The 10,030-nt window shown below is 46.4% G+C and overlaps 1 non-coding gene across 1 annotated transcript; it reads right to left on the bottom strand.

Moving 5' to 3' along the window:
* Positions 1 to 8,289: 8,289 nt before the first annotated feature.
* Positions 8,290 to 8,364, bottom strand: Trnat-ugu. Its single transcript has one exon. It is a non-coding gene; the product is annotated as a tRNA-Thr (tRNA).
* Positions 8,365 to 10,030: the final 1,666 nt, after the last annotated feature.

Raw genomic sequence — 10,030 nt, forward strand, 5'->3', positions numbered from 1 at the left:
TATATATACAGGGTGTTACAAAAAGGTACGGCCAAACTTTCAGGAAACATTTCTCACACACAAATAAAGAAAAGATGTTATGTGGACATGTGTCCGGAAACGCTTAATTTCCATGTTGGAGCTCATTTTAGTTTCGTCAGTATGTACTGTACTTCCTCGATTCAACGCCAGTTGGCCCAATTGAAGGAAGGTAATGTTGACTTCGGTGCTTGTGTTGACATGCGACTCATTGCTCTACAGTACTAACATCAACCACATCAGTACGTAGCATCAACAGGTTAGTGTTCATCACGAAAGTGGTTTTGCAGTCAGTGCAATGTTTACAAATGCGGAGTTGGCTGATGCCCATTTGATCTATGAAGTAGCACGGGGCAATAGCCGTGGCGCGGTACGTTTGTATCGAGACAGATTTCCTGAACGAAGGTGTCCCGACAGGAAGACGTTCGAAGCAATTGATCGGTGTCTTAGGGAGCACGGAACATTCCAGCCTATGACTCGCGACTGGGGAAGACCTAGAACGACGAGAACACCTGCAATGGACGAGGCAATTCTTAGTGCAGTTGACGATAACCCTAATGTCAGCGTCAGAGAAGGTGCTGCTGTACAAGGTAACGTTGACCACGTCACTGTATGGAGAGTGCTACGGGAGAACCAGTACCATGTACAGCGTGTGCAGGCGCTATCAGCAGCTGATTGGCCTCCACGGGTACACTTCTGCGAATGGTTCATCCAACAATATGTCAATATTCATTTCAGTGCAAATGTTCTCTTTACGGATGAGGCTTCATTCCAACGTGATCAAATTGTAAATTTTCACAATCAACATGTGTGGGCTGACGAGAATCCGCACGAAATTGTGCAATCACTTCATCAAGACAGATTTTCTGCGAACGTTTGGGCAGGCGTTGTTGGTGAGGTCTTGATTGGGCCCCATGTTCTTCCACCTACGCTCGATGGAGCACGTTATCATGATTTCATACGGGATACTCTACCTGTGCTGCTAGAACATGTGCCTTTACAAGTACGACACAACATGTGGTTCATGCACGATGGAGCTCCTGCGCATTTCAGTCGAAGTATTCATACGCTTTTCAACAACGGATTTGGTGACCGATGGATTGGTAGAGGCGGACCAATTCCATGGCCTCCACGCTCTCCTGACCTCAAGCCTCTCGACTTTCATTTATGACGCCATTTGAAAGCTCTTGTCTACGCAACCCCGGTACCAAATGTAGAGACTCTTCGTGCTCGTATTGTGGACGGCTGTGATACAATACTCCATTCTCCAGGGCTGCATCGGCGCATCAGGGATTCCATGCGACGGAGGGTGGATATGTGTACCCTCGCTAACGGAGGACATTTTGAACATTTCCTGTAACAAAGTGTTTGAAGTCACGCTGGTACGTTCTGTTGCTGTGTGTTTCCATTCCATGATTAACGTGATTTGAAGAGAAGTAATAAAATGAGCTCCAACATGGAAAGAAAGCGTTTCCGGACACATGTCCACATAACATATTTTCTTTCTTTGTGTGTGAGGAATGTTTCCTGAAAGTTTGGCCGTACCTTTTTGTAACACCCTGTATATATATCAGTAGTGGCTGGCCGTCTGGCCGTCTTTACTCCGTGGTGTGATATAAATACAATAACCAGGCGGTACTTAAACAAGGACTACCAAACTGCTTTCAATGGCGGTTAAACCTTGACAGTAGGGATCTACAACGGAATGTGTCAGCACTCCAGGCCCTCGTAAATACTAATGATCACGCCACGTACATCTTAAAACACTACGTATTAAACCAATTAAAATCAACACATTGAAGGCCCGACTCAGTAGGAGTAGCGACGGCCGCCCAAGATAATACGGTCAACTGCACAGAGCCCAGTAGCGGATTCCGACCACAATTTACAGGACAAGCAAGGCCGTTTCCCTAGTACTTGTTCGACGAAGCCAGCCGCCGTAGATCCTGATGTCAGGAGACATGAAGCAGGCAGAAAAAAACACCAACGGCTTCCCAGTAACGCCTCTTTCCACGCCGGCGATATTCGCCCCGGCGCCGTCTCCCGGGTATACAGCCCCTTCTGGACGTGCCGTGCTTACTGGCTGACACCGGACCTTAGCTGTCCGCCATCGTTCCCAGAACGCCCTTACTTCTCGGCGTCTCAAAGCAAAATCACTCCCTCTTCCTCAGATTTTCCTCTCGCTCCCGATCGGCCCTTACCGGCGGCGGGAATATCGCTGATCGAGCCAGAACACGGCACAGTCTCTTCAATTTTGCTGTAGGCGGTATCTATCTTACCCCTAGTTATACATGCTCCTACATTGTTATATTTGTCCCCTAGCCATCCCTGCTTAGCCATTTTGCACTTTCTGTCGATCTCATTTCTGAGACTTTGTATTCCTCTTGCCTGATTCATTTACTTTATTTACTTTGTTTACTACGCAATGCAAATTAGTACATTTTCGGCTGGTGTCAGAATCGTGTTTGTATGACTGCGCAGCGATGATAAACTTATGAGCTAGAATATCTGCGATAAAACTCGTAGGGAGTAATAAAAGAATACCTAACGAGATTTTCACTCTGCAGCGGAGTGTGCGCTGATATGAAACTTCCTGGCAGGCTAAAACTGTGTGCCCGACCGAGACTCGAACTCGGGACCTTTGCCTTTCGCGGGCAAGTGCTCTACCATCTGAGCTACCGAAGCACGACTCACGCCCGGTACTCACAGCTTTACTTCTGCCAGTACCTCGTCTCCTACCTTCCAAACTTTACAGAAGCTCTCCTGCGAACCTTGGAAGGTAGGAGACGAGATACTGGCAGAAGTAAAGCTGTGAGTAGCGGGCGTGAGTCGTGCTTCGGTAGCTCAGATGGTAGAGCACTTGCCCGCGAAAGGCAAAGGTCCCGAGTTCGAGTCTCGGACGGGCACACAGTTTTAATCTGCCAGGAAGTTTCATATCAGCGCACACTCCGCTGCAGAGTGAAAATCTCATTCTGGAAACGTCCCCCAGGCTGTGGCTAAGCCATGTCACCGCAATATCCTTTCTTTCAGGAGTGCTAGTTCTGCAAGGTTCGCAGGAGAGCTTCTGTAAAGCTTGGAAGGTAGGAGACGAGATACTGGCAGAAGTAAAGCTGTGAGTACCGGGCGTGAGTCGTGCTTCGGTAGCTCAGATGGTAGAGCACTTGCCCGCGAAAGGCAAAGGTCCCGAGTTCGAGTCTCGGACGGGCACACAGTTTTAATCTGCCAGGAAGTTTCAAAAGACTCCTTTTCCACAAGAAGAATAAACACGCACAACCTGAAACGTTTAAGGTCGGGACACACACGTCCGGGCCGTGTGAGGGCCGAGCGTGGGACGAGTGACGGCCGTTCTCCGGTCCGTTCCTGCAGGGGCCGCACGTGACCGGGGCACGCCCGTGTCTCTGTTGTTCCTTGTAGTGACTCGGACGAGGTGATCTGTGTTTCTGTTTGTGAAAGCTGTAAAACATGTTCGCTAATTTTCGTAATAGTGAATTAGGACTTATAGCACTTGCTTTAGACGCAGAGGAAAAAGAACGAAGGCAAACAAGAAGAAGAAAATTATGGATCCACAGTGCCTGGAAAACAAGACCAGTACAGGGAAAGTTTCGAACATTATTTTCTCACCTCGTAGATGATGAGACTAAGTTTTATGAATATTTTAGGATGACGCAGTACACCTTCTGTGAATTTTTAAAGAAACTTGAACCAAGACTGAGAAAAAACGACACTTTATGGAGAGTATCAGTTTCACCCAAAGAACGACTGGCTGTTTTTTTAAGGTAGGTTAAAGAAAAGTACACAGAACACAAATAAATAAGAAGTTTTAAGGACAGCATTTTTATTTTATTACATTAGTATTTGAAAGATAAATACATAAGTTAGTAAATAATACAGTTAAATTTCTACTACCCTAAGAAAAACAAATGAGGACTATTCAGTGAATTAGTTCCTGAAGCTGATGACGATGCAGGGGAACTTTGAGGATGATGGCTTCGGTTATTTATATACGAATTGTGGGAATCCCTTTGCAGATCCAAAAGCTGCTGTGTGGGTTCTGTTGACTCGTTTTCCACAGGTGAAGGATATGGTGTTAAAACAGATTTTGCTGAGGAATTGGAGGATGATGGAGTGAATTGATGGACTGATACGTCATTCGTGAGTTGCTTCAGTTCAAAGTGTTGTACAATTGAAAAAATCCTACTTTTAGCTTGATGAAAAAGTAGTGGATGCAACGATTTTAGGGTTGGTGCTATACCAGCCAAAAAAGCATGAACTGAGTTTTGTACTTCTCTCTGCTTTTCAGCTTTTTTCTGCCAAAATGTAAACCATGAGCTGGCTTGATGCAGATTCTTGTGGTGTAACGTCACGCTGAAATTTTCGTTTCAGTGGTGGTTTCATAAACGTGTTCTTATTTGAAGTGACGGACGAATGAGCTGAGGACGTCTGGAAATGCCGAGTGCGCTCTATCAAATTCTCTGTTGCACTGCCCTGGGTTTTAATGATCCATTCTTCATCTGCAATGTCTTCTTGTTTAGACTCCTTTTCGTTTCCAACAATAGACAGCTCCTCTTGGGAATCTGTATTTGATTCTTGTTTATGCTCGTTATTGTCTTACGTGTAAGGAACATTGGAAACTGTTTCTCTTTCTACCATGTAAGGTAGCAGGAACTTTAAAAGATCTTCATACTTACATTTATGTTGATGAACAGCAGCTTGTGCTGAAACAGTTTCCTTTTCTGCAGGGTCTTCCTTAGTTGGTCACGAACAGATGCCTTTTTTTTTTTTTTGCATTCCTCTATTCCACATGTAGCAAAAATATTTTAAATCGCGTATTTATATTACAAGGTTTAAAATGCTGCAAATATTTTATAGATTATACAGTATTTCTCATCTTATACAGTTCAATTTTTTTTTCAGGTTCCTTGCTACAGGAGATTCCTTTAAAACTATTTCCTTCAGCTACAGGTTCGGAAAATCCACAGTTGGAGCTAACGTCCATGACACCTCTAGAGCAGTTATCTATTTATTGTTAGAAGAGGTAATGTCTGTGCCGAATGAAGAAAAATGGAATGCTATAGCTGAGGAGTTTTGGACAAAATGGCAGTTTCCAAACTGCATTGGATCTTTAGATGGAAAGCACATAACAATACAGGCTCCAAACAACTCAGGAAGTCTCTGATGGAATTACAAAAAAACATATTCGATTGTGCTGCTTGCTCTGGTTGACCCATGTTATAATTTTATTGCAATAGACGTGGGAGCGTACGGAAACAACTCTGATGGAGGTATTACAGTAAATTCAAACCTTGAAAAGTCATTGGAAAACAATACGCTTAGCGTCCCAAAGAGTAAAACTTTACCCGGAACTGATGTTGAACTTCCAATGGTAATTGTAGCAGATGAAGCTTTTCCCCTCAAAAAATAGTTGATGCGACCATATCCTAGCAGGAACTTAACAAATGACGAGGCTATATTTAATTATCGTTTGAGTCGGGCAAGAAGAATATCCGAAAATTCATTCGGTATATTTCAACAGTAATTTCGAATATTTAGAAGAATCCTTCAGGGAGATCCTAATGACCTTACAATGACTGTGACGGCTGCGTGTGTACTGTGCAACTTCATTCGAAAAATGGAAGGTTATAGGGTGCCCTAACAGAGGATGGATCAAAAGGAAACTGCTGAGGTCATCAAATCTTCTAAACCTACCTCGAACTCGTGGGAGATCAACAGATGCTGCATTTACTGTACGAGAACAACTCAAAAAATTCCTGAATTCTCCACAAGGGACTGTGGAATGGCAAGCACATGTCGCCTTGGCGATATAACGATGACATAAACCAAACATCTGTTTGTAAAATAAAAAGTAATAAATATCTTTCGGGTATTAAAACATGTATAGTTTTTATCTTACCTTTGGCTTGTAGATCTGTTGCAATTGTCTTCCAAACTCTGTCTTTGTACTCGATCATCCTGTAGTTTTCACTTCCCTGATCGTAAAGGACAGGAAATTTACGAACTTCTTCTATTATTCGTTCCACATCCGTGTTTTGTACACAGAACAGTCTTGCGCAGTTGCACAGCTCACAAGACAGTTCTACCGTCAGGCCGTGTCCGTCACGTGGAAAATTAAACACGGCGAATCCCGCCCGGCCCGTTGACGTTCCCCGGACAAGTGGGGACCCCTAGGCTACACTTGTTTTAATGATGTATTTCGTTGTCCGGGTGACGGCCGATACTCGGACGTGTCTCGGCACGCACACAGTCCGGACATGTGTGTCCCGACCTTTAGTCTAGTAAATAATCTAGAGCTGTATTTATTGTTTTCTTCTGTGGCGGCTTTCTAAACTTACCAAATACGCGAAATCTGAGCTTCTCGCAACCGATCTAAGCTTCAAATGACTTGAGGGATTGGAGGTGGGTAACGACCTCGACAGCTGCGAAAGTCCAGGAAAAAACCTCGCTGAATTTCCGTAAGTTATTTGAAGACATTACATCTACACTTCGGAAACGACCTTATGGTGTGTGGCGCAGGGTACTTCGTGTACCAGCATCGCTTCACCCCCTCGTGTATGGTTCGAGGGAAGATGGACCGTTGGCAACACTTCATGAGGGCACGAATCTCGCTGATCTCAGGGATATGACGGGAATGATCGCTCGAAGCAAAAAACTGTACGACTGCAAAGGGTTTCTAAAAATTTTTATTTTATTCTATTTGTTTAAAATCTATATCGACGAGACAGGAGTGTGCCAGCATAACAGGACATTCCTAGGAGGGGAGCAGAGCCGTACAGCGGCCCACAATATCATGGGCGGACAAACACAGGGATTAAAATTTGAGTGTAGAAAAAAATAATAATAAAAGAAACATGCATTCACAAACTCAGTTCCTCCTGCACACACTTATGTCGCCAGCTTAAACGTGCGGGTACGCCACACTATTCCAAAATGATCATATATGTGCGAAGAACGTACGAGATTGGGTACTCGCCAACTATGGAAAGTGAGTGTTGATGATACTTTGCAAATAACTAGCAAAGTTATGGCGATATGTGGGGGAACGTCCAAGTGTAATGTGAGCTTCAAGTATGTGGGAGCAAAAATGAAGTGTGGAGTGTGGGCGGTCACGGAAAAAAAGTAGGCGATCGCCTGACCCTGGAACCACGTGATAGCGTGGTGTTTGGTAGGGCGAAGGTGAGAAGTGTGTGGGAACAGTAGAAGACTGGGGTGGACCGTTGCCTGCGGAGCGCAGAGGTAGCAGACAAATATACATTGTGTTGGGAACCAGATGTTGCGTTTCGAAGTCCATGTAAGCCCGCGCTTGTGATTGCTATCGCTTAGACAACTTATGCAAAGTGGCGATGCAACCAGTCCGATACGATGTAGTCGTTGGTTGTTGGGAAACTTGCCACCGACAATGTGGTATCAAAACACCTTGAAAGGTGCATGGACAGTCTTCCACACCGTCGACCACTGCACGTCCGAGTATTGTCCCTCCAATGCGTTGCAGGGTGTGTGCATTAACAACAACTTACAAGAATCCTTCACCAGCGGCGGCTCCGTTATCGGAAGAACCTCATGTACGTAACTACGTACAACCAAATAGGTGGAAATGTGAGACAGCGCTGGAGCAATGTGCGCCAAGTTTATTGGTGGGACATGCGAGTCCAGCATGAGGATTTCTAAGAAGCATTGTATAGGGGATAGTGAAGGTTCCCATCGACATCTCAACATGTTGCGTATGTATAATGCAGTGACCCTGGCCCGAACATGGGCAAGAGAGACCACTTTTTGTTGGAGGGAGGGTGAGGGTCCCACATCGAACTGTGGAGATTGTGCCAGCTGAAACGAATTACCGAAGGTCTTGTTGGAGTTGACGTCCCAGGATCAATGGCCAATTCAGGCGCCGTGTACGTGTTGACTTAAGTCACTCTCTGTAGTGAGTTCAGACTGTGCAGGAGGTTGAGGCGAATGTGCAAAATAGTGGGATGTACCAATCGACGGTATGTTTAAGCTGCAGCACTCTGCGTAGAGCCGGTAAAGTCGATACTCAGATAATGAACCATTATTACAGCAGACAATGGTAGTTGTCTCTCACATTGGAGTTCATGACAATACATTTGCTATATATACGAAGACAGTAACTTGTTTTCGAAAGAATAGTTACTGTTGATGACCATGCAGCTTTTTCCTGGAATAAATGATGACTAACTGACAACCTCAGCTGCCGACAGGTGTTGTTGATATACCTCGATGTGGACAGCTGAAAATGTGTGCCCCGACCGGGACTCGAACCCGGGATCTCCTGCTTACATGGCAGACGCTCTATCCATCTGAGCCACCGACGACACAGATGAATAGCGCGACTGCAGGGACTTATCCCTTGCACGCTTCCCGTGAAACTCCTGCCATGTAAGCAGGAGATCCCGGGTTCGAGGCCCTGTCGGGGCACACATTTTCAGCTGTCCATATCGAGGTATATCAACAACACCTGTCGGCAGCTGAGGTTGTCAGTTAGTCATCATTTAATACATTTGGTAACGCTGAGGTGACTACCCAACGATCGTCCATAATACTGGATCTGTGCTATAGCACTGTGTGTTACTATGGGCGAGCATGTGAGTAGCAAATTGTCTCCACATACTCGGTAGCAGAACATGTGAAGACACAATGTAACTCCTGTAAGACAGGGTAGGAGGCTTCTTATGAGAGGCTCGAAGGTGGTCGCGTACAAAATAGTGAACAGTGGGTATCCCTGCCTGACCGAACGCCAGACTGGGACAGGTCCAGCCGGTCGTCAATTCACATTGACAATGGACATGGCATTGCAAAGCCAGTAACGAATGGCATCTATGAATGGTGAGGGAACCCCATACATTCCGCCACCGAGAGGAGAAAATGGCGGCAGACCCAGTCGAAGGCGCTTCTGGAAACTATGGAGGCCAGTGGCGCACAGAGGCGACAGTACGCGGCCAGCAGAGCGAGGTCGCTGCATCCATCTATGGTCCTCTGGCGGCTGGTCCCGGCACCTCGCGATGTTTGCTGTCGAGGGATTACTGCACGTAACACCACACGCATGCGGACCGACAAGAGGCGCGCGTCAATTTTATAATCCGAATCGAGCAGCGTGAAGCTGTGAAATTTGGTGATGTGCATTCCCCTTGTCGGCTTGGGCACTGGTATGGGAATGTTGTTGAGAAAGTCTGGTGGGATGCAGGAGGAAGGATTGGACAACTCCTGGAACATCTCGGTTCAGTGTGGAAGCACCAATGAGCTGAAGGGCTGATAAAATTCGACCGGATGACATTCGGGGCCTGGGGATTTGTTCGCCGCACCTTTCATGATCGACACCTCGGCCGCTATGATCGCTACATAAAGGATGCCGCCTTCGTGTTGTTAACGGTGCGGATAAGGAGCTGAGGAACACCGTCAGCTACCGCCGCCAATTGTTCGTCGTAGAATGGTAGTGATCACGGAAGGCATAGACATGGGTGTCGACCCTGTTTTCAGGATAGAGACGAGGGAACGTCGCCGACGACGCAGATCGGATGTGACACGAAGCACGGAAGGAAGGAAGCTCTTGATCAGTGGTGTCTCGACGGCGAGACCGCACCATCACGCCTCGTAATTTGTTACGTCGGAAGGACACGGGTCTGACTTTGATACGTTGGCGTTCGCAGTCGTCATCCGACGACTTTGGGTAGACATAAAGGCCCTGTAAGATGGTGTAATAATAGTGCGCAGTATCCGGGTGCCACGCCACCGCCTCTCTGCTCCCTTTTGATCGCCGACTTCCGACAAGTCATCCACCACAGCTGCGTCGATGGCCATTGAGGACGACTCTGCTCGCTGGATGTCCACGTAGCAGCGACGCATTGGCGACAGGCGGGCTATGATGAAGAAATTGAGCTCGCAGGTACCTCGACCACGCCAAACTGGTTGTGGCAGCAGGAGTACAGCGCAGATGAACGCGCAGTGGTCGGAAAAGGCTAGAGGCCACATTTCCTCAGAAGGA

This window comes from Schistocerca piceifrons, chromosome 4 (genome assembly GCF_021461385.2).
Source record: "Schistocerca piceifrons isolate TAMUIC-IGC-003096 chromosome 4, iqSchPice1.1, whole genome shotgun sequence".
Lineage (NCBI taxonomy): Eukaryota > Metazoa > Arthropoda > Insecta > Orthoptera > Acrididae > Schistocerca > Schistocerca piceifrons.